The following is a 22,335-nucleotide window of genomic DNA, read 5'->3' as shown; positions in this document are numbered from 1 at the left end:
CTTCTTTTTTTTTTTTTTTTTTTTTTTTTTTTGAAGTTCTTTCTAACTGGTGAGGTTGCTTTCTGTTTTTATGGGCCAAAATTGTGAAATACATTCCCTTGGATCTTACAGCCCCAATTACTAAAAGTTGAGACACTGTGGAAAGTATAGATAAAAACAGAATGATCTGAGTGTCCCTGAGCCCATGTGGTAATATCCTTTACACAATCATGTGTTCACAAAGTGGTGAACCTCGCTCCACCCTTGCTTGTGAATGGCTGAGCCTTTTGAAGAAGCCCCTTTTATACTGTGTCCCAACTTTCTTTTTTTTTTTTTTTTTTTTTTTTTTTTGAATCAGGCCTGTAGAACAGCAAACTCCCTCGATAGTTAAAAACAAATCACAGACCTTTCTTTTTCATCTGGCTTTTCATTTAGGGTTATCCAATCTTGTTACATTTTCATCTTTCCTCGTCTATTTATCTAATAGTTCCCTGTTGGTTTTATTGGTATTGTTTTCAATATTTTAAATGATTGTTATCAACCATTTTACTTCTTGTTATTGTTTATTTTCAGTTTTGTGCCTGGCAATAGTTCTAGGTAAGGAATCATTGTGGACTGCATCTTTGCATGAAAGGTGCTATACACATGACGCCCTTTTACTAATTATCCAGGACTTTCTTTTTTAATACCATTTTCGAAGATGGCTATACAGTTTGAGATTTTTGAATGTATTTTTTAATACTCTTCTGTTTCTACTTCAGTGTAAAAATCAATTAGCAAACTAATGAAACTCGCTTGAGTTGTGTAATCCAAGTTGCAAGAGTTTGCTCATTGATTTTCACATTGATTTTCATACTGCATTACCTCACTGTGATGGATTACACAACCCAGGAAAGTTTCAAGAGTTTGCCAATTTGTTTGCATGTTCTATAGACATGAATGGAGACTGATGGCTGCCTGGAAGGTGTGAAAACACAACACTGCAGCATGATTTGCAGAACATTTGGTTTTGATGTCATTTAAACAAAATGATACAAAGCAAGAGTACACAACTAAAGAGAGGAACCCAAAGAGTCATTCTGGATTTGTGTGGAGGACCACTGGTGGCTGAGGGGCCTCCAAGCAACCTGTAAGTTAATAAGCCTACTGCCACAACCCAGCTCTGCACCAATGGTATAGTCATACATATGTTTCAACATATTTTGACACCTTGGTGTACTCCCAACATATTCAGATGCATCCTTCCTCTAAATCTTAAATCTGCATGCACAGAAAATGAAAAACGTGGGTCTCTTCTTTCAAGTGTACTGTGGTATCATTGATTAGCTGTGACATAATCTGACTCAACGACAGAACTTGCACACAGATGTGAGGTTTTATGGAAGCAAGGAAACAGATGCGCTATATAATAGCCAGCAGTTGCTCATGCTTGGAAAGCCAAGCATAAAATAAATCAACATCCCACAGTGTGCACCAATGCTCATTTTAAGCTTTTTTTCTCATGTGGTCTTAAATGATAGGTTCACAATTTTTCAAGTCTGTCTTAAAACAATAGTCTGGTGCCCATTTGAACATTGAAACAGGTTTTTCAAACTGTTATTATTCTCCTGGTAGGCATGAGGAGTCACTGCTTTATTAAAAAAAGAGGAAGAATCAATATAACAATATACAAAAGAAGTAGCAAAAGCTCTGCGGCCACAAAAGAGATCATCTTAACAGAATGCTATGATAACTGAACATAAACTGAACAGACCAAACTGACCTAACATAGTACACACAAAGGGAAACATTCAGTACTTAATGGCTGATCAAACCATTTTTCAAACGAAGGGGTCACATGAAGACAAAGCTGCACTGCAAATCAGAGGTTCAGTTTCTCTGAACACAAAACAGCCAATATCACACACATGCCATTGTTTGTTTCCATTCTTGTTCCTTAAAGTTTCCTAGGACCTCCTTCCTGATGACATCGATCACATCATGAAAGACGGCAAGCTATGATTGGTTTGGGACTAACGTGCCGTCTGTCATGTCCCTTGGCCGGTAAGAATTCAAGACTCTTTAATGGCCCAATCTGATTTAGTAAGCATTGTAAGAGACGGATTTGTCGTGTTGCCTGAACCTTCATATGACAAACTGACAACCAGCAGCACCCTTAGCACTGGTAACTCAAAGAAATCCAAATTAGAACATCCAAAGACAAACTAAAGACTAATTTAAGTGTTTACTGTATGGAAGTGAAATAAATATGAGTAATGTACCAATCTTTTCAGTACAAAATTCCCAAGAGCTACAGTGGAGGGAGAGTAACACAAAGAGGGAAATTTGTACTGAAAAGACTGCAACAAGATATCCACTCAGTTTTCCTGTTAGTCTGCTGAAGTCTCATATTAAAGGTGCCCTATGGAGGTTTTTGACCTCTAGTCACACTAACGAGCCAGTTTTGGGGGGGGGGGCTATTTGGTTTGTCTCCTGCATGCACACAAGCACACACATGTGCTCACAGGCGATGTCATTAGTAGCTGACAACTAAGTGGTCCAACATGTCTGTCAGTAAAGAGGAATGTACATACTGGAAACTGAGAAAACCACATAGTTTTAATCTGGCTTGGAAATTGTTTATATTGTTATTATTATTATGATTCCTTATCAATAGATTAATCAACAACAGCTCCTTGTATGCATACGCAATCCTTTGGTCAGATTTCTGAAGCTGTGTACACATGCTTTTGTTTCTAAATGTTAATCACTGTGGAACTGCCTCACTTCCACTCCCACAGGTGGATGCAGAAACACTTAAAGCCATTCCAATCCCGCATCCACTTCACCACTCATCAGGCCTGTCAATGAGAACGGCAGAGAGGAAATGCACTTTCACTGGCTGTGTCTCATGGCGAGGTTCTCTAACAGATCAGCTGTCAGTATGTGTGACTGTAATGTACAGCTGTGGCTATTTATGGTGTTTTATTATTGATTCATCACATGTTCCTGGATGCCATCATTGGTGGTGATATCTCAGATATCATATGGATGCTCAGTGATTTACTGGGAGCGCAGGAATTGTAACAGACTTTACAAAATGCTAACAATTCAGCATGAAATGATGATTAATGGAATATGATGGCTTGAATGTCAGTACAAAGAATGATAAAAAATTTGTCACAAATACAATGTTTTATTTTAAGGTTTTAAGGTTACATCTCTCACCTTCAAGTTTATGTCTGCCACATCACACACAGTTATTTCTAGAACCGTGTTCCCTGATCTGAATGCATGAGATGCACATGTTCTCACTGCACTTCTTCTGTTATAAATTCCAGTTTATGTTTGGAAAGTCATGCGTGGGATTGTGCATATGTCATATATTCATCTAGCACCAGGACTCTAATCAGTCCTCTGGTGGCTGAGTACTGCTCTGTGTCTCCTGGATGTTTGTATAACTCAGGCGTTGTTTTTGTCTTTAATAAATTCAATTAACATGAAAAAAAAACAACAACAACAGAATTTTCTACATTGTTTCATTCTTGCCCCGCTCTCACTCTTTCTCTCTCTCTCACTCTTTCTCTCTCTCTCTCACTCTCTATCTCTTACAAACACACAGACAACAGATCCAGCTGCAGTGTTTCCCACATGTAGACTTCACTTGTGCGCCCAAGGTATATTAACGGCACCCAAATTATAGTTGGCGACCCGTTTTAGAATATAGTGTTTTTAGTTTTTTATCCTTCCAATTGAGTCAACATCGATTAATGACCTCAAAACACAGAGAGAGACAGTCATTTTCTGGTATACTTCCCTCCTTTAAATGCGCTGTCAGTGGTGCAGCCTCTCTTGTTTAATGCAGGCCTACTTATGGCTTCATTTTGAAAAAGCTTCTAAGTGGACTTGGTTGCAGTGCAGCATTAAAAGAGTTCATTTAATGAACGCGCTCATGTTTTTGGTGAACTGTGAACTGTGATGGAAAATTACTATTTCACTTGTGCTTACACAGTTAATCATAATGTGCCTCTGACCTAGCGCTGCATACTTTTACCGTGCACCTCTAACATCTCCTTACATGGTAACTCTGCAGCCACATAGTTTTTTTTTTATCATGACTGCACACAGAGCTGTACCCCCAAACACCAAGCCACAGCCTGGCAATCCCCTGATGCCTTATGTTCAGTCTGCCGACCAATCAGAGGTTCTCCTCCTGACTCGTTGACCAAGTCAGGAACAATCAGAGCTTGCTGTTCTTCATTCAACTTGTTTTGCCATTTAGCAAGTTTCAAAATGATATGAATGCCCCAAGGAATGGTACATTGGACTCTTCATTGTACACAGTGGAGGTTCAAATGGCTGCATTTTGAAATGTTGTTAAACCAACAGATATATTTCTGAATAAGCTGTATCTCTGTAAAGGGGCTAATTACTCTGTCATAAGTTTACACTTTGTTGAATTTGTGTGCAAATTAAGAAATTGATTTTTTCCAAAACTATTTTTTAGGGCTGTCTCTTTTTGCAGACATAATAAGACGTACCTAATTAATATGAAGGCCAAATTCATGTGATCCTCATTTGTAATTCATGAGGAAATGTTTTTTTTTTTTTTTTTTTTAAAGAACAAAAACAAAAAAGAAAACATAAAATGATGGATGGCATGGACGATGATAAATGCAGTTAATTAATCAAAAGCCACAAATTAAGGGAATAAAGCATGACCTGCCTTAGTGCCTTCAGTGGCAAAAAATCCCTTCCAAATTTGCACTTAATTAAGCTTCCAGAAACCAAGCGGTACACCAACAAGTCCATCAAACTGAAAGAAACACAACCATCTCGGGGACTTGAAGCTCATGCCACGAATGACAAAACTACATTGCCATGTCAAATATTAAACTATTTTATGATCTGACAGCATTGGTTGAGGTTCATTTAGGTTTAGTGTGGTTTAGGGAAAATGTATTAATTTGGATTCAAACACATACTGAAGGGTAGAGAACGTTTGTCATCATGCCCACATTGATATGGTTCAGGAATGATCATCATGATTAAAAGCAGCTGTCATTTGGAACCTAGCAATGAACTGTGATCAATATCCAGTGTTTTCTTGATCCATTCATACAGCCTTAACTCCTCCTGTTACAAACTTTGTCACTCTATAACATCACCTGGCTGCCTCCTTTGTTTCAGGGGACAAGAGTCATAACTCTTCCTGCTGATAGAGGACTTCACATGACTGTAAACTATGTCCAAGCCTTGTTTAAGCAGACATGGTTGGAATGCAACAGTATTTTTGTATTCTTTTCTTAAACTTCCATTTCTTTCTGTGAGGTTTTCTCTTGTAACTCAGATTCAAATAAATACAGCAACCTGTTCGAATTGTGGGCAAGTTTTGTTCTCAAAAGTGTAAACAAAGAATGGAAAGCAAGATTTTACACGGCAGAGCTTCTAGTCCTGCGGTGAGAAACCAGCGTGTAAACAGTTGACTTTCGCGATGTCAGAAGTCATATCAGAGGACCTGAAACAATTAGAAAATATTAATAGTGCAGCAGCCAGCAACTTGTCGTCAGAGCAGCACTGTGACAGACATGAAGACAGAGTGGTCTGACATGAAGCTCCTGGTCCATGATTAACATCAGGGGAGGTCACATAACAATCTTGGAGATATTGATGAGGGGACGTTGTAGTCACTGATGCTACAATGTTGGTGCAACAGAGAATGATACTGGCAAAAAGATGCTGAGTCAGTGAGAGAATTTTCCCACAACTACTGACCTGCTGTACCAGAATACAGTGAATATGTTGAATAATAAGACATTTCTGGCAATAGGGCTCTCTGAATCCTACACACTGGACCTTTCAAATGTGTTTTTTTTTCCTTGTGAAGAAAGCCTGCATGTGACTTGGACTGCAGATGTAGACCACTTGAATTTCATTTATGCCTCAGAGAAAATTTTTAGCAAAGAAAGAAAATTGGTGAATGCAGTGAATGAATCTGTGTGTAAATTGGTTCTTGCCTTAGGCCCAAGTTCTGAAAAAAAGTTTTTGTTTTTTTTTGTTTTTTTTTTGGTGAAACAAAAACAAGATGAAAAGGTGAATTCAGATTAGGCATCACATCTGCACTTGTTTGGAAAATTTCAAACAAAATGTATCTCCACGCACCCCATGCTATGTTAATGACAGCATGATAGTGTGTCAGTTGTGATGGTTTTGTAATTTGTGTGTGGCTGAGTACCTCAGGGACAAATATGTCTATGTGCTGTACTACCAAAAAAAAAAAAAAAAAAAAAAAAAAAATCCCCTCACAGTAATGGGTTAAAGTAAAAGAAAACCAACTGCATGCTGTTGATGACAGAGAAGCCAGTCAGCGAGTGTCCCTGGGGACACAGCACTGGAGTCTGCTGTTCTTTTGATTACAGCCTTTGCTAGAGAGACTTAGGAGCCAAGGGAGATGAGGTGATGAGGGAGGAGATCCCCAATCATCCGCCTCAGTTAATAAGGGAGTCAAGTTTATCATGAAGGAATTTTACATGAAAAACAAATATAAAAGTAATACTTGTTTTCTCTGGTGGTTTGGGAATGTTGTGAAAGCTGGCTGCAGACATGCTGATCAGCCGGAGACAAAGAAGAACTGAGAGCTTCTTCTCCCACCTTGATGCTTTGTAGTTGAGAGGAAAAGTTTTCTGACAGTTTGTTTATACTTTGTTCATTATCAAATATATCGTAGAAGTAAAAAAGAAAAAGAAGAGGTGGGTGTAATTTTGAAACAAAAGTAAAGGTGTGACTCATCTTGTTTTACTTGTCTTATGCAAAACTTGTAATTAAAATCTTGATTTGTCTCAAGCGAATCTAAGAAAATTCGAATTCCCGTTTTGATGCAACCATATATGCAGATTTAGTCGGAGCTGAAGGTCAAGGTAGAAAACCATGGTGATCCCACTTATATTGACAGTGAAGCCATCATGCTTCTATTCACGGTGCCTACCAACAGCACGCATTGAGCACAAAGTAACATTATTCAAAATTTGCATCCCCCTTTTAGCCCCTCTCCTTTGGGAAAGACACAAGCAATTTAGCTTAATTGCACAATTCTGCTTAGTTGCAGTGTTCAAGAACATCTAAAATGGCAGCAGGTCCACCCGGAGGAGATTTGAATTTATATATGTTTTTAATCAAAATGCATTTTACATAAATACAGTTTGGAAATGTACTGCATGACTGAATTTAACCCAGAAAACATACACTCTTTTCCACACATTTTCCTTCCTTTCTCTTTCCCTGCATCCCCTTGGAACAAAGTGTTTGGTGTCCAAAGTCCTCTGAATAAACTTGAGTTGACTGAAAATGCATTCTGTCATTTTATTTTATTTTATTTTATTTATTTCTTCAGTTTAAAACACATTACAGACAACCTGAAAACAGAAGGTTTTAAATGCATTTGACAAGGGTCAAAACCAAGACAGCAAATCCAGAGGGGCAGGAAGTCCATTGTCCACAAAGGACCGGGCAAAGATTTACGACCAGCAGGGAACAGAATGAGAATGAGCAGGTATACACGTGACTGAGGCAGACATAGTGACAGCAGTGCCCCTTGAAGAAAAGATCTTAAAAATACAGATGAAGGAGATCGTATCATGACATATTTCTGAATGAAACAGGACAGGCAGGTTGGACATAAGGCTGGGAGGACTTTGATTTTAATGTTAACGTTATGTCATAACGAACATGCACACCGACAGGATAGCAGAATCTGTCGGGGAGACAGAGGGAGATGAAGGCCATCATATGTAGTTGCTGAAGTAGCCCACTGTAAAATACCTTGTACATAATCTGGAGCTGTCACAGAAACCTCTTTCTTCAAAATGAATACATTCTCATGAGGTGGAGAACACCTGACGACACACCGAAGTACTTTTCTGTTGCTAGCTAGCTAACTAATGAATTTGTGCCACTAAGAGTTGAAGATTGATTGATGGGTGGATGTGATGTTATTGATTGAAATTAGTTGCTTCAAGCCTATGTAAGCACACTTTGCTGTACAGGAAGAAAACATGGAGTTTGATATAAGAATACAGAGAAAAAGATTTTTGTATGTTTTAGGGGCCCATATTTGTTAAATAGGTGGACAATATGACCAGGGATGTGATGTAAAAGAGTTTAAAAAGCCTTTCCCATTTCATCTCCACTTTAATGATTATACTAAAGACAGTTATCATCATTATCCTTTCTTCATGTTTCACATTAGACCAGAAGGCCAGAACAATGTCAGACGAATTCAAAAAGATGAAATAGGCTTGACTAGTTTTCAACAATGAATCTATGATGTTAAACTGTCAATATATGATAATGAATATGTGGCGGTACGAGGGCTGATACAGTCTTATGGACAAGGTCAGAGTATACAAATTTGAATAGGAAAACCGACAACGCCACCCTGGGATTTTTCACCCAGGGAATTCTGGATAGTGGAGAGGCACGCAGGTAAGTTATACAAAGGAGGACGGAGGTGTGGTTCAATGTCAACCAAAGGTTTATTAACAAATCATGCAAGGTAAAAGAAAACAAATTTTAAAAGAAAACTAAGGTGTTAACACTCCACTCCAACGGGGAAGCTTACCGACAGTGCAGGGGAGACCTGGGGGAGGAGGTCCAACTTAAAAGAGGAGCACCCCACTCACACGTGACACCTAACCCAAAAGTGAATTGCACCACAAACTAAACTCCAAAATCACACCACACACGGGACACCGCCACCCGGGACACCACCACCACCGTCGGCTCCCAACAACTAGAAAGGAGAGGGGAGAACACAATTAGTTACAATGTCACAAGTTATTGGCATTAAAAGCCACAAAAGGCAAGCACGGGGTAGCAACAAAGGAAAACCAAAAACAAACAAACAAACCAAAAAAAAGGAAACAAAGAACACAAGCCTCTGGCCAGAGAAACTAAAGAACAAATTTACATGAACCTTAATTCGAAATGAAAATTAATTAATAACTAACCAACCAAAAAAGTAACACAATGCACTCTAACAGGCAAAAGTGCCTTATCCCATCGGAGCCCCCCCCACACACACGCGCACTCACCCGTCCACACACGCACGCACACGCACACTCGCACACCCACACACGCACACACAGTCCAGGCTGGGCAACCACCGCTGGGGCCCGATGTTAGGAGAGGAGCTGGACCGAAGTACCAAGGCCCAAACAACCACTCCAAACTAGTCCCGACACGATGCGGTGGCAGCGATAGCAAGCTGGGCAAGCAGCGGCGAGCGGAGCAGGCAGTAGCGAGCGAAGCGGAAGCAGGAGCAGGAGCAATATGCACGAGAGACAGGCAATAGGGGTCGGCGAAGCAGCAGCGTTCCTGCACTTATCTTAACATCCCGGATCGATCCCCTGGTCCGGATCAACGGCATTCAGCCAGTGAGGAGAGAGATGCAGAGGCGCTGCACGGCTCGGTACAGAGAGGAGCGTCTGTGGTGCGCCGGTGATGCCTTAGCGCCGCTGGTCTCCTTTCTGTCTAAAACTTACGGCCAGCAAGGAAGATCGCCACCATCCTCTTGACCGCGATGGGCCACTGCACGAAGAAGAGAGGAGGAAGTGGAAGGCTGGGAAGCGGAAGGGCCTTCGAGCCAGGAAGTGAGAGAGGATGAGGGAGGGACAAAGTCTACCTTTTATACCTTCGCCCTCTGCACCGATAGGCTAACGCGTCAGGTATAGTACAGAGCAGCCGACCCACCGGTATTCAGCCCCAGCAGCATATCATACTGCTACAATCCACCCCCCCCTTTTCCATCGTCGACCCGACGATGCGCTGGAAAAAGGTAACGTTAGTGCCAGGGTCTAAAGAAAGCAGACACAGCATTCGACTGGGCAGGTGGAGGCCTTGCCTGGGCCATTTCGTGGGCAGGCCTGGGAAGATGATGGGGGTTTGAATGATGGCCGGCCGTGGATCGGACTGTCCGCCGCATGACCACTTCGTTACTCCCTGAGGGAGGGACTACGAAAGGGGCAGAATGAGTGGAGGGTAGGGGTACTGCCGCCTCAGCAGGAGGGGCTGACGCTGGCTGTGCCATACGTTGCACAGCAGTCACACTGCTCTCTGGAGGGGAGACAGCTGAGGGTGCAGAATGGAACAGGGCCAAAGGTACTGTCGCAGCGGCAGATGGTGCCACTGCAGGGGCCGTTTGGACTTCTCTTACCACTCGCCCAGCTGGTAGAGCAGGGGTCTCCTTTACCAAGGCCATCAAATCCTCATCTGAAGATTCATCTTGTACCACGAGCTGGTCAGGTGGGGTGGCAGGGGAAGCAGGCATGCTGTCTGGAGAAGCAATCCCCACCACGGCCTTAAGCAGTGTTCGGTGCACCCTCTTGACTTTGGTAAGGTCATCTACTGGGGCAACCGTATACACAGGACCTTCTCCAGTGGGGGCCTTAAGCACCCTATGCAGAGTTGGATTCCACTTATCCTGAATCTTACACCGACCTCTCCTGCCAAAATCCCGCAATAGGACCATCTGACCCTCCACGAGGGGCCCAGACCGAACGGTCTGATCATGGCTCCTTTTTCGGCGCTCAGCTGCAGCCTTTAGCCTATCTCGAACCCCTTCGAAGGCCAGTTGCAGCCGAATCTGGTGCTCTTGCACCCACTCGTTCACGGTCCCACCAACAGGATCCTGCACCCTCCCCAACAAGAAATCAACTGGGAGCCTTGCCTCACGACCAAACATGAGGAAAAAGGGCGACTCCCCAGTCGATTGATGGGGGGTGGTATTATAGGCATACAGTACCTGTGGTAGACAAGAATGCCAATTGCGTTTTCGAGAGGCTGGAAGGGTGCGCAACAGGTCATGAAGTGTGCGGTTAAACCGCTCGCATTGCCCATTCCCTTCTGGATGGTAAGGGGTGGTTCGGGACTTTTCAATCCCATAAAGTCCACAAAGCTGTCGGATGAGTGCGCTTTCAAAATTCCGACCTTGATCGGAATGTATGCGGGCCGGGACACCAAACTTAGAGAACCACTCAGTGACCAGCACCTGGGCCACAGTAGAGGCTCTCTGATCACGAGTGGGAACAGCAAGGGTATATTTGCTGAACACATCAGTCAGCACAAGGACACTCTCCAGCCCATTACAGGTGGGTTCCAGCATGGTGTAATCCATGGCCAACAGTTCGTTAGGCTCTGAGGCTAGCAGATGCCCCATGAAGCTCCGGACCGGTGGCCCTGGATCCTTGGCCACCTGGCACCGCTCACAGGCTTGGCACCAGTGCCTCACATCAGAGGTCATCCCGGGCCAATAGCACCGCTGCCTAAGCAGTTCTAAGGTCCTGTCCACACCTTGGTGGCCGTGGTTTTGGTGAACCTCGGTGAGGACCTTGTTCTTCAACGCGACTGGCAACAGGACCTGGAGAACTGCTTCCCCACCATCTGGGCGCAAAACCTGCCGGTAGACCACTCCAGCCCCTTCCGTCAGCCGATCCCACTGCTTGAGGAGAACCAAAGCTAGCGGGGATAGCTGCTTGCGCTCCTCCCGGTCAGGATATCGCTGCTGCCTCCAAAACGCTAGCACCTCCCCAATCACAGGGTCAGCCTGCTGAAGGGTGCTAATGTCAGCAGGCAGATGCTGAGGCAAAGCTAAGACGGCAGCCTGACGGGCTTCAAGCCCCCGAGCTTGCAGGGCTTGCTTCAGGGGTGGTGGGAGTGTGGTTCCAGGGGCGACAGCATCGAGATCCACTGCCACCGGTGGGTGCAGGCGGGACAGGGCGTCCGCATTTGCATTGCTCTTACCCGGGCGGTAGCGAACCTCAAAGTCAAAGGCCGCAAGCTGGGCTGCCCAGCGCTGTTCCAGAGCACCGAGTTTGGCAGATGACAAGTGGCTAAGCGGATTATTGTCTGTGAAGACAATACACCGGTGACCGAGCAGGTACTCACGGAACTTCTCCGTCATAGCCCACTTTAAGGCCAAAAACTCCAGCTTCATGGAGCTGTAATTGGCTGGGTTGCGCTCTGTAGGCCTCAAACCTCGGCTTGCATACGCTATTGGCCGGACCTTCCCATCCTGCTCTTGTGAGAGTACTGCGCCCAAGCCCCCATGACTCGCGTCCACCTCCAGGATGAAGGGGAGGGAAAAGTCAGCGTAGGCAAGCACAGGAGCATTGGTGAGCCTAGATTTTAAGGTCTCAAAGCTGTGCTGGTGTTCTGGGGTCCACTTCTCTGCCACCCGGCCTGCCGACCGCTTGGACTTGGATCCCCCAAGCTCGGCCACAAGGCGGTGTAGAGGGGCAGCCAACTTGGCGAAACCCTCCACGAAGCGGCGATAATAGCTGGCAAAACCGAGAAAGGACCGCAGCTCCAAGATGGTAGTGGGGGGTTGCCAGTTGGCTACCACCTCCACCTTGCCTGGGTCTGTGGAGACACCATTGGCAGAAATGACATGCCCGAGGTAGCTCACCTCTTGCTGGAAGAAGGAGCACTTTGACAGCTTGGCCTTCAGGCCCTCCTGTTGCAACCGCTGCAGCACCACCTCCAGCCGCTCGAGATGTTGTTGAAAGGTGGCGGAGAAGACCACAATGTCGTCCAGATACAAAAGCAAGGACTGACATTGCTGGTCTCCAAAGATCCTCTGCATGAGCCGCTGGAAGGTGCTAGGGGCATTACACAGCCCAAAGGGCATGCGGTTCCACTCAAACAGCCCGAAAGGAGTGCAAAAAGCTGTCTTGGGTCGGTCGGCCTCCGCAACTGGAACCTGATTGTACCCGCTGGCTAAATCCATAGTGGAAAACCAGCGGGCCCCAGTCAGTGCATCCAGCGATTCCTCGATACGAGGAAGAGGGAAGGCGTCCTTTCTGGTCCTGCTGTTAAGTTGCCGGTAGTCGACGCACAAGCGCAGACTGCCGTCTTTCTTCTTAACCAGCACGATTGGCGAAGCGAAAGGGCTGCTGCTTTCCCGGATGACCTGTGCACCGAGCAGCTGGTTGATATGCTCTTTAACCACCTCGTATTCCGATGGGGGAATACGCCGGTAGCGTTGACGGACGGGGGTGTCATCCAAGAGAGGGATTTCATGAGAAATCAAGTCAGTGCAGCCCAAATCACCATCGTGAGAAGAGAAGACTGTGGTGTGCTTACGAAGAAGGCCTCGCGCTTCCTCTTGTTCTTCGGCTGACAAAGCCGACAGGTCCACTGCATCCACTGGGTCTGACAGTGGAGGGGCCACAACCTGGGATGCCATAGTGGCTGCATGAGATGGAACCTCCTCAACACCAGGAGGCAAGCTCACCACACGAACCTCACTCAGGGCACCTACCACTGTTCGAGGATAAAGCAGCACATCCGAGGAGCCCACATTCACAATGGGGATGTATGCAGTACCGTTCTCGACTCGAACCAGTGCTGGGGATGCCAAAAGTCCAGCAGGAAGTCCCTGATCAGAGGGCTCAAAGAGCACAGTAGTGCCAGAGTACTGTGCTGAACACGTTGCCAGGACCACCTGCATGGTGCCACCAGGAATGCGGCAAGCCTTCCTGCCTCGCACCTTGACCGTACCGGCGGCCTCGGAAGGAGGATCTTTGGAGGCCTGATGGCACCTCTGCAATGCCTGCACCACGGACTCTGGGGCTCCAGTGACAATGGGTAGATCAAACAAGCCTAGTCCATGTTGTCCGAACAGCACCCTATAACATCTCTGTAGGATGTTCATCCCCAAAACACCAGGTGCATGAGGAGAAGCATCCGCCGGAGGGTCTTTGACCACCAGTACCCCACACCCTGGCAAAAGCCTACCACAAAGCTCTACTTCAAGCTCCAAGTAGCCAAGGTAGGGTATGGGCAGCCCGTTGGCTGCTCGAAGCTGCAGCCAATGGCAGGACCGAAGCCTCTCTTGGCCCCAAGCCTCAAAGTGCTGCCGAAAGAAGCTCTCGGTAATGGTGGACACCATTGACCCGGTGTCCACCAGACAAGGAACCACGACTTGCCCCATGACCACATCCACGTGTGGACAAGCAGCAATTAGCTTAGCTTCATCCCCATCCCCCAAGATAAGTGGTGAGCCGGTGGTTGCTCCCCCCGAACTTTGGCTCTGCAGTTCGGCGGGCGCTAGTTTCCCGGGTGCTGAACTGATTCATGGAGCATGCCCGGCCGAGAAGAAGCGGGCGCTAAAGGTCTAGGGCGGGAAAGTGCACGCCCTGCTTCACACTCCCTGGCAAAATGGCCAGGTTGCTGACACCGCCTGCAAATTACTGGGCCACGGTGGGGAGGATGACTGCGCTGCTGGCTGGCCTGCAGCTGAACCAGGGTTTCTGTGAGCTTGTTAAGCTGTTCCTGTTGGAGCCTTAACATCTCTTTCACCTCCAGCAGCTCACCCGCCTGAGGTGGATTAGCCGCCGGAGGGGCACTCTGAACACTGCACTGTAACCCAAGCAGAGAGGGAACCGAATGACTCCGGCCCCGCACACCTCCCGGCAACCCCTCTCGCTCCCACCTAATTGCCTCTGCTCTTACCTCGAGCAGGGTGACAGCAGGCTGCCTGCGTACAAGCTGCTTTAGCTCACGGCGAAGGGAACCATCAATGACATTCTCAACGAATTGGTCACGCAGTAGAACATCTGCATTTAGCATGTCACTGGGAGCACGCTGTTTCACCGACGTCATCAGACTCATTAGCGCGAGGGAGAACTCCTGAAGAGTCTCCCCCTCTTGCTGGCGCCGCGAGAAAAAGGCTTCTTGTAAGGCAACGTACGAGTCTGAGCAACCATACAGCTCCCGGAGAACAGAAATAATTGCAGCCGGGTCACTTCTCTCTGCACTGGAACGATATTTTATCTCTTCCCGCGGCTCTCCCTCCAAGTGGTCAAAAAGAAAAAAGGCCTGATCGATTGGGGACAGGTGGCGAGCTCTCATACATGCCTGAACCTCTTCTATCCACTCCTCCAGCCCTAGGCCTGACCTACCCCTAAAGACTGGGCACTTCCTGTCTCGGGGTACCAAGATCAGCCTCTCTGTTACAGGGGCACTAGAAGTGGAGGGTGCTGGAAGAGGCTCAGTGGGAACGGGAGGTGCAGCACTAGGGCCAGGCACGGCCGCAGCCTGCTCCCGCTGCAACCTATCGTTCTCCGCCCTCAACTGTGCCACCAAGTCCCTCAATTCTTGCAGTTCTCCCTCCATTATCTTTGACCGTTAACAATAACTCTGGACACCAATCTTACCACGATAAGCAGGAAACCCACTGCTGCTTCGCCTCCACTTGATGCCTTCACACACAATTTACAATCAGGGGAATAGGCAAATCAGGTATGAAAAGAAAACAAAAACAAACAGAAGGACCAAAAAAAAAAAAAACCACAAAGAACACACACCTCACCCTTACTAAGTATATCCTGCCGACAACGCCAAGTTGTGGCGGTACGAGGGCTGATACAGTCTTATGGACAAGGTCAGAGTATACAAATTTGAATAGGAAAACCGACAACGCCACCCTGGGATTTTTCACCCAGGGAATTCTGGATAGTGGAGAGGCACGCAGGTAAGTTATACAAAGGAGGACGGAGGTGTGGTTCAATGTCAACCAAAGGTTTATTAACAAATCATGCAAGGTAAAAGAAAACAAATTTTAAAAGAAAACTAAGGTGTTAACACTCCACTCCAACGGGGAAGCTTACCGACAGTGCAGGGGAGACCTGGGGGAGGAGGTCCAACTTAAAAGAGGAGCACCCCACTCACACGTGACACCTAACCCAAAAGTGAATTGCACCACAAACTAAACTCCAAAATCACACCACACACGGGACACCGCCACCCGGGACACCACCACCACCGTCGGCTCCCAACAACTAGAAAGGAGAGGGGAGAACACAATTAGTTACAATGTCACAAGTTATTGGCATTAAAAGCCACAAAAGGCAAGCACGGGGTAGCAACAAAGGAAAACCAAAAACAAACAAACAAACCAAAAAAAAGGAAACAAAGAACACAAGCCTCTGGCCAGAGAAACTAAAGAACAAATTTACATGAACCTTAATTCGAAATGAAAATTAATTAATAACTAACCAACCAAAAAAGTAACACAATGCACTCTAACAGGCAAAAGTGCCTTATCCCATCGGAGCCCCCCCCACACACACGCGCACTCACCCGTCCACACACGCACGCACACGCACACTCGCACACCCACACACGCACACACAGTCCAGGCTGGGCAACCACCGCTGGGGCCCGATGTTAGGAGAGGAGCTGGACCGAAGTACCAAGGCCCAAACAACCACTCCAAACTAGTCCCGACACGATGCGGTGGCAGCGATAGCAAGCTGGGCAAGCAGCGGCGAGCGGAGCAGGCAGTAGCGAGCGAAGCGGAAGCAGGAGCAGGAGCAATATGCACGAGAGACAGGCAATAGGGGTCGGCGAAGCAGCAGCGTTCCTGCACTTATCTTAACATCCCGGATCGATCCCCTGGTCCGGATCAACGGCATTCAGCCAGTGAGGAGAGAGATGCAGAGGCGCTGCACGGCTCGGTACAGAGAGGAGCGTCTGTGGTGCGCCGGTGATGCCTTAGCGCCGCTGGTCTCCTTTCTGTCTAAAACTTACGGCCAGCAAGGAAGATCGCCACCATCCTCTTGACCGCGATGGGCCACTGCACGAAGAAGAGAGGAGGAAGTGGAAGGCTGGGAAGCGGAAGGGCCTTCGAGCCAGGAAGTGAGAGAGGATGAGGGAGGGACAAAGTCTACCTTTTATACCTTCGCCCTCTGCACCGATAGGCTAACGCGTCAGGTATAGTACAGAGCAGCCGACCCACCGGTATTCAGCCCCAGCAGCATATCATACTGCTACAAATAATTACATCCGCCCTGTTAATGACCTTCTCTCCCTGTGACAATAACATCAGTACAGTTCAGATGTCTGGTGTGCACTGTCCACCACATGGAACACAGAGAAATTAAAGTGGATAGCGGCCTCATATCATAGCACATACAGGCCAGCTTACACCCAGCATATTGTCAGATGTCATTTGGCTCTTGATATTTCACGCTGGAGCTGAGACGCAGCCATAAGCTGCTTTTGTTCCCAGATGGGTCAGCTGAAATGCCACCCGTACGAAATGGTGAGGCCGGAGAGAATGCTCCCCTCTGCTGCGACGAGATAGCGCTGAAGCACCGTGGTGGACAAAATCCTCCGCCACCGCCGCAATATCCCACCTGCATAATCACAAGTGTGGGCCTATATTTATTTACAGGTGTAATCGGCTTGTCAAGAATGAATGGGCTGGCACACATGGATGAGTCTAAATGGTTTGAAACAGCTTGAATGACGTTGAGATTAACCCTGCGAGCTGACATGTCTCTATCACTCTGTGTCATCTGAAATGAGGGGAGAACTCAGTGTTCGCCTTGTATCTATCATGCAGCGCTGGCGACAATAATCAATCTGACACACCATCTGCCTTAGCTTCATAACCATCTGCATTTGCAATCACTCGCAGCCATGCTTCTTTCTTTCTTTCTTGCCTTCTTTCTTTCTTTCTTTCTTTGCCTGCTCTACCTCAGCCCCCCTCTTCCCCTCCCTCCCCCCCTCTGTCATCTCCTCATCTCTCCTGACTTCCCCTCCTGCAATCTCTCAATATTGTGTTTCTAATATCAACTGTGGCACTAATTAATGGAATTGTACAGAGAGAATGGAAAGCAGATGGCTTCATTACACAAACAAATATAATCGCATCCAAAACAGTGGCACATTCTGCAATGGTCCCTGCATAATAAGGCAGCCTGCTAAACATAGTATACCACTACAGATACAACTAATAAGGGAGAAAAACACGACTTGTTTATCAGTATGAAAAACTACTCCAGGAAATGTACTTTCAGTTTATTAATTTGATTGAAAACTACTCCCTGCTCAGTTGGCTAAGGGCTTTTTCAGACAAAAAAGAGGGCAGATGTTTTTAACATCTGGTGCCCAATTACAGTATTATTGTCACACTTGATTGTCACCATAGTTTTTGTGCAAAAATCATATCTGTGCAATAAAAATAAGGTTGCATGTGTGTGGTCATGCATGAAAAAGGAAGATTCTCTAAAATTTGCCATTCAAGGGGGATCTACAGTACAGCGCAGGGAATTCATCTCACTCACTAGACATTTATGTTAATCAAGTTGTGGCACAAACAAGTCCTTAGAAAGAGCACTGCGTAAGCAAAGGGCCCCTTCATCACCGACAGCAACAGCAGCTCGTGTGATTCAGCTGGAAGACTAATTCACCCGCGCTGGCAGACGTGGGCCCCAAAGCCTCTTCATAATTGGAGTGTCCTCTGATCTAATCTGAGATCCGGTGATGGAAACCCCTGCTCTGCCCTGCTTCCCGATTTGTCGATGATGTGACGTTGGCCTGCGTCTTGGAGCACTGACAGCAGCCATTCTGAATGTCACTGTGCCACACTGCATGCGAGAACCAAAGTCATCTCATGAGTAAGTCATCTTCATAAATATATTACCAGTTGTCACTGTCACATGGTCAACACCTCCTGTGAGTTGCAGGTTGTGGGAGTGCAAAGGTGTTCTTCTAGTGGAAGATGGAGCTAATTTTCCTCTGCACTTGGAGGCAGTGGCATCAGCATCACCCCAATGTAAACACACACACACACACACACACACACACACACACACACACACACACACACACATATACAGGTGCAGACAAGTAAAGATATTGGCTCTTACAGTGAGGCTTTCAAACGATACCAATGCTCAAAGAACATAAAATTGGATGGCCTTAGATAAACTATTGTTAAACTGTAATTGAGCCACTTAGAAACTGTAAGAGGAAATTGTTTGATTAGTTATTTTTCTAAAGATGATGTGTCCCTGGAATTTAGGTCTGTTTGATGTTTGATCAAGGTAAAAACCAGATTATCAGATTCCTTTGAATTAGTAAAATTAGAGAAAGAAAAAAAAGGTTATTAACCTGAACCTGTTCAATTCCTGACAGGTCCCAAAAGACTGTGAAGCTATATGATAGGCATACACAACAAAGTTAACAACAACTTTATGGAAGTTCAGTTTGGTGCTGAGTAAGTGTGTGTAATGATTGTTAGACACTCACTGCTTAAATGTCCATTGTTTTCATCCCAAGTTTGTAATGCCTGTTTTCTGTTACAAATTCATCGTCTCCAGGCCTAAACTGAGGTAAACCTGATAACATCATCAGACTTAAAAAATGCTCTCCCAGAACCACAGAAGACATTATACAACTGTTCTTGTGGGCTGAATAGTTGGATGCCTGGCAAGTTACGTAACCTCACCCCAACCCTTATAAAACTATAAAAAAGTACTCCTTTAAAATAACTGAAACATTCAGGTCATATTATATGCTTTAAAAGTTGGATACCTATGGATTCCCAGTGACCAAAATATCTTTGATTAAATAATTTCTACAATTTGCTTGTTTATAATTTGTTTCTCAGAAGGTGTAATGGCAACAATATGATTGGTACCATTTTCACATGCCAGTAGTTACATGAGTAAGCTGATTTCAGTATGCTGTACACAGGCTGTGCCACTTAATTGGCCAGTTCCAAAATTTGGTTTAGTTGAGACTTTGAACATAACAGCCTTGTTGACCCATCATGACATATCACGGCTTATAAGGTGAGTGCTGAAGGATATGGCCCCTCATATGGGAGACTGCTACAGTCTCTTAACTCAATTTAAACTATGATATATGGTAGGAATCGTCCATTGGAAAACCAGTGTGTGGCTGCCTATCAGTCTCTCTGCATCATTACGCACACTGCCTGTCTGCTGTCTGCATGTGTGAATCTGTGTGTGTGTGTGTGTGTGTGTGTGTGTGTGAGGGAGAGAGAGAAAGCGAGAGACTGACTTTTTCAGACACCTGTCACACACACAGTGATGTCACCAAGCATCTGATCTTGTTTCCATGCATGGATTTATTAATCGCTCTACCTTATTATCCATTTTGCCTTGGCCCTATTGCACATTCAGTCATTCTGGTGGGTGATCCCTTTCTCTCTTAATTTCACCATCTTTCATTTTATTCCTCATGAGGCCTGGGGCCTTCATCCAGAACAATGTTTCATTTGTACATTCAGTGAAATAGGCGTCAATGGAAGTTTAGTGATATACTACTCACGCTACTCGGACCATAAGGTAACACAGCTAATTCAAAGGAACTTATTTGTACCATCCACTCCTATTTCACGACTGACTGCAAACCATATCTGTTGCGGAGCTGTTCATGCCCTGGCAGAGTAAGGTTATAAGAAATTGGATGGTATGATAGATCTCCTCCATTGTGGACTCCCCAGACCTCCCCGTTCTTTAAAGGTCAGCACCATCAAGATGCAAAGTTGTGTGTCAAAGGTCACCAAAATTCTTGTGCTAATGCTGTGACTGTGAGCAGCTGTAGGGGATATCCTTGTTGTTCTCTGTTCTGTCCATATATATCCCTTGCCAGTGTTTCCTTGTTGCTGAGTCTTGAGTCCACATCTGCCAGAACAGGTGCAAACTGACCATCAGGAGCACCAGGAGAATTCCAACCCAAACCCAAAAAATTAGGTGGTTAGGTTTAGGCCTCATATTTACGTGGTTGGGTTTAGGAAAAAATGGGGCTCACATTCACTGTTGGCTTGTCAAGGGACAGGAGCCACAGTGTTGTATGACCCATCCATGCACTCCACCTTCTTCCATTTGCTGACTTTCTTGCTGGATGGGTTTATAATGGAGTAGCGCAAAGCCTGGTGTATCTCATACAGTCCCTGAAGGTTACCTTGCGCATCTGTATGAGATGATGAGGGGACAAAGCGTTAGTATTTGATGCTCTGGGGATGAGACTGTCAGGCCAGTGCTAAAACTGCAACATGAAATGTATAAATCAAAGTGAAAACAATACACAGCAGCTGCAGTCACTCTGAACTGTTGACCATCCGCCCCCCTGCTTGTTTTTAACTAGCTGAACTAACGGTTTGAACTCTCATGTGATTGGTCCCACATACATACGCATCAACTTAACTTTCAGCAGCGCATGGAGTGCAGGTGGCCGAGCAGTGAGGAGAAAAATAAACAGCACTGATGGGAGAGAGAGGGAGACTTACAGATGCCTTCAGCACATCATAGTATCAGAAATACAGTACCTGAATTAATTCTATGCATTAAACAACTAAGATATGACATCAATATTTAATCCTGTAGGAAAGCAGGAGATGTGCATGAATGGAGATGATAGGGAACATAAAGGGCTATATACTCTCTTCTGTCAGGCAGTAGCTCCAGTTACTCAGAGCTACCACAGCTTGATGATGATCAGTCCAGTCAGAGCTCCGAAGAAATGCCAGGTGCAAAGCAAACACTCCAAAAGTGCACAAACATTATAGATATGAATATTTATTCCTGTCGCTTTAATTATGGAAGAGTCACTGACTGATTCTTGAAAACTGAGCCACTTGGCTATTTTTAACTAATTTAGGTGTTTTTTGAATCAGTTTTGTGTAATAACTCTAAAAGATATGTTCATGGCATAAACAGTAAATAACAAATACTTCAACAAGTTGGCTACAGTAGATGTCTGTTGTGAATGTGTGGAGATTGGCTTTGGCTGATGCTACTTTCCCAGCCTGACGTATTATCAAATTATACAATAGATATTACATGAGATTTATAGGCAAATGCACTGTATATACTGTACAAAGGGCTTGAGCAAAGACCTATTAAAGGGATAGCTTAGATTTTTTTTGGTTTACTGTGTAATCCTGCCAGACTAGCGGTTACATAAATGTTAAAGAATATATAAATCTTCCATACTGTCAAAAAAAATCCCATAAAAAGCCTGTCTGTGGCTCTCAGCCCCAAGCCCACTGGTTCCAAAATCTTCAAAAATGGCTTCCTCTTGTGAGTATGTGAGGCAGCGGGATGGTGTATGTGTGATCAAAATAAACTGCAGCGTGTGTGTTCAATGAAGGAACATGTCACCCAGTGCAGCAGTGTAGCTCAGCGATGCGTTTTCAGTCTTTGGACAACAGCGGAGCTCTAGATGATGCACCAAACGAATCAGACGACTAAACACTCACAACCTGTTCTTGTGCTGTGTCCTCCTTTAGTGTTGGTGTTGCTGCACAAACAGAATATCGTTCATTGTGGTGCTATGCATACATTCTTCAGTGCCTAATTCTGTGAATCTGTCTTTCCTCTTCCCTGTGAAACTTAAGACATTATGCACATGTACTGTGTGCGTGTACTGCCATTGTTGCAGCTTGTGCAGATGTCATTATCGGACACTAGCACAGTCTCTTGACCCACATTGAAGAGTCTTTGGCCCGTATGAGCCTCCACTTATCTACACATGATTGCATTCATTTATCTAATGACCAGT

The sequence above is a fragment of the Chaetodon auriga genome, chromosome 21 (genome assembly GCF_051107435.1).
Source record: "Chaetodon auriga isolate fChaAug3 chromosome 21, fChaAug3.hap1, whole genome shotgun sequence".
Classification (NCBI taxonomy): Eukaryota; Metazoa; Chordata; class Actinopteri; order Chaetodontiformes; family Chaetodontidae; genus Chaetodon; species Chaetodon auriga.
The sequence above is the reverse complement of the archived record's forward strand: the minus strand, read 5'-3'. Positions refer to the sequence as shown.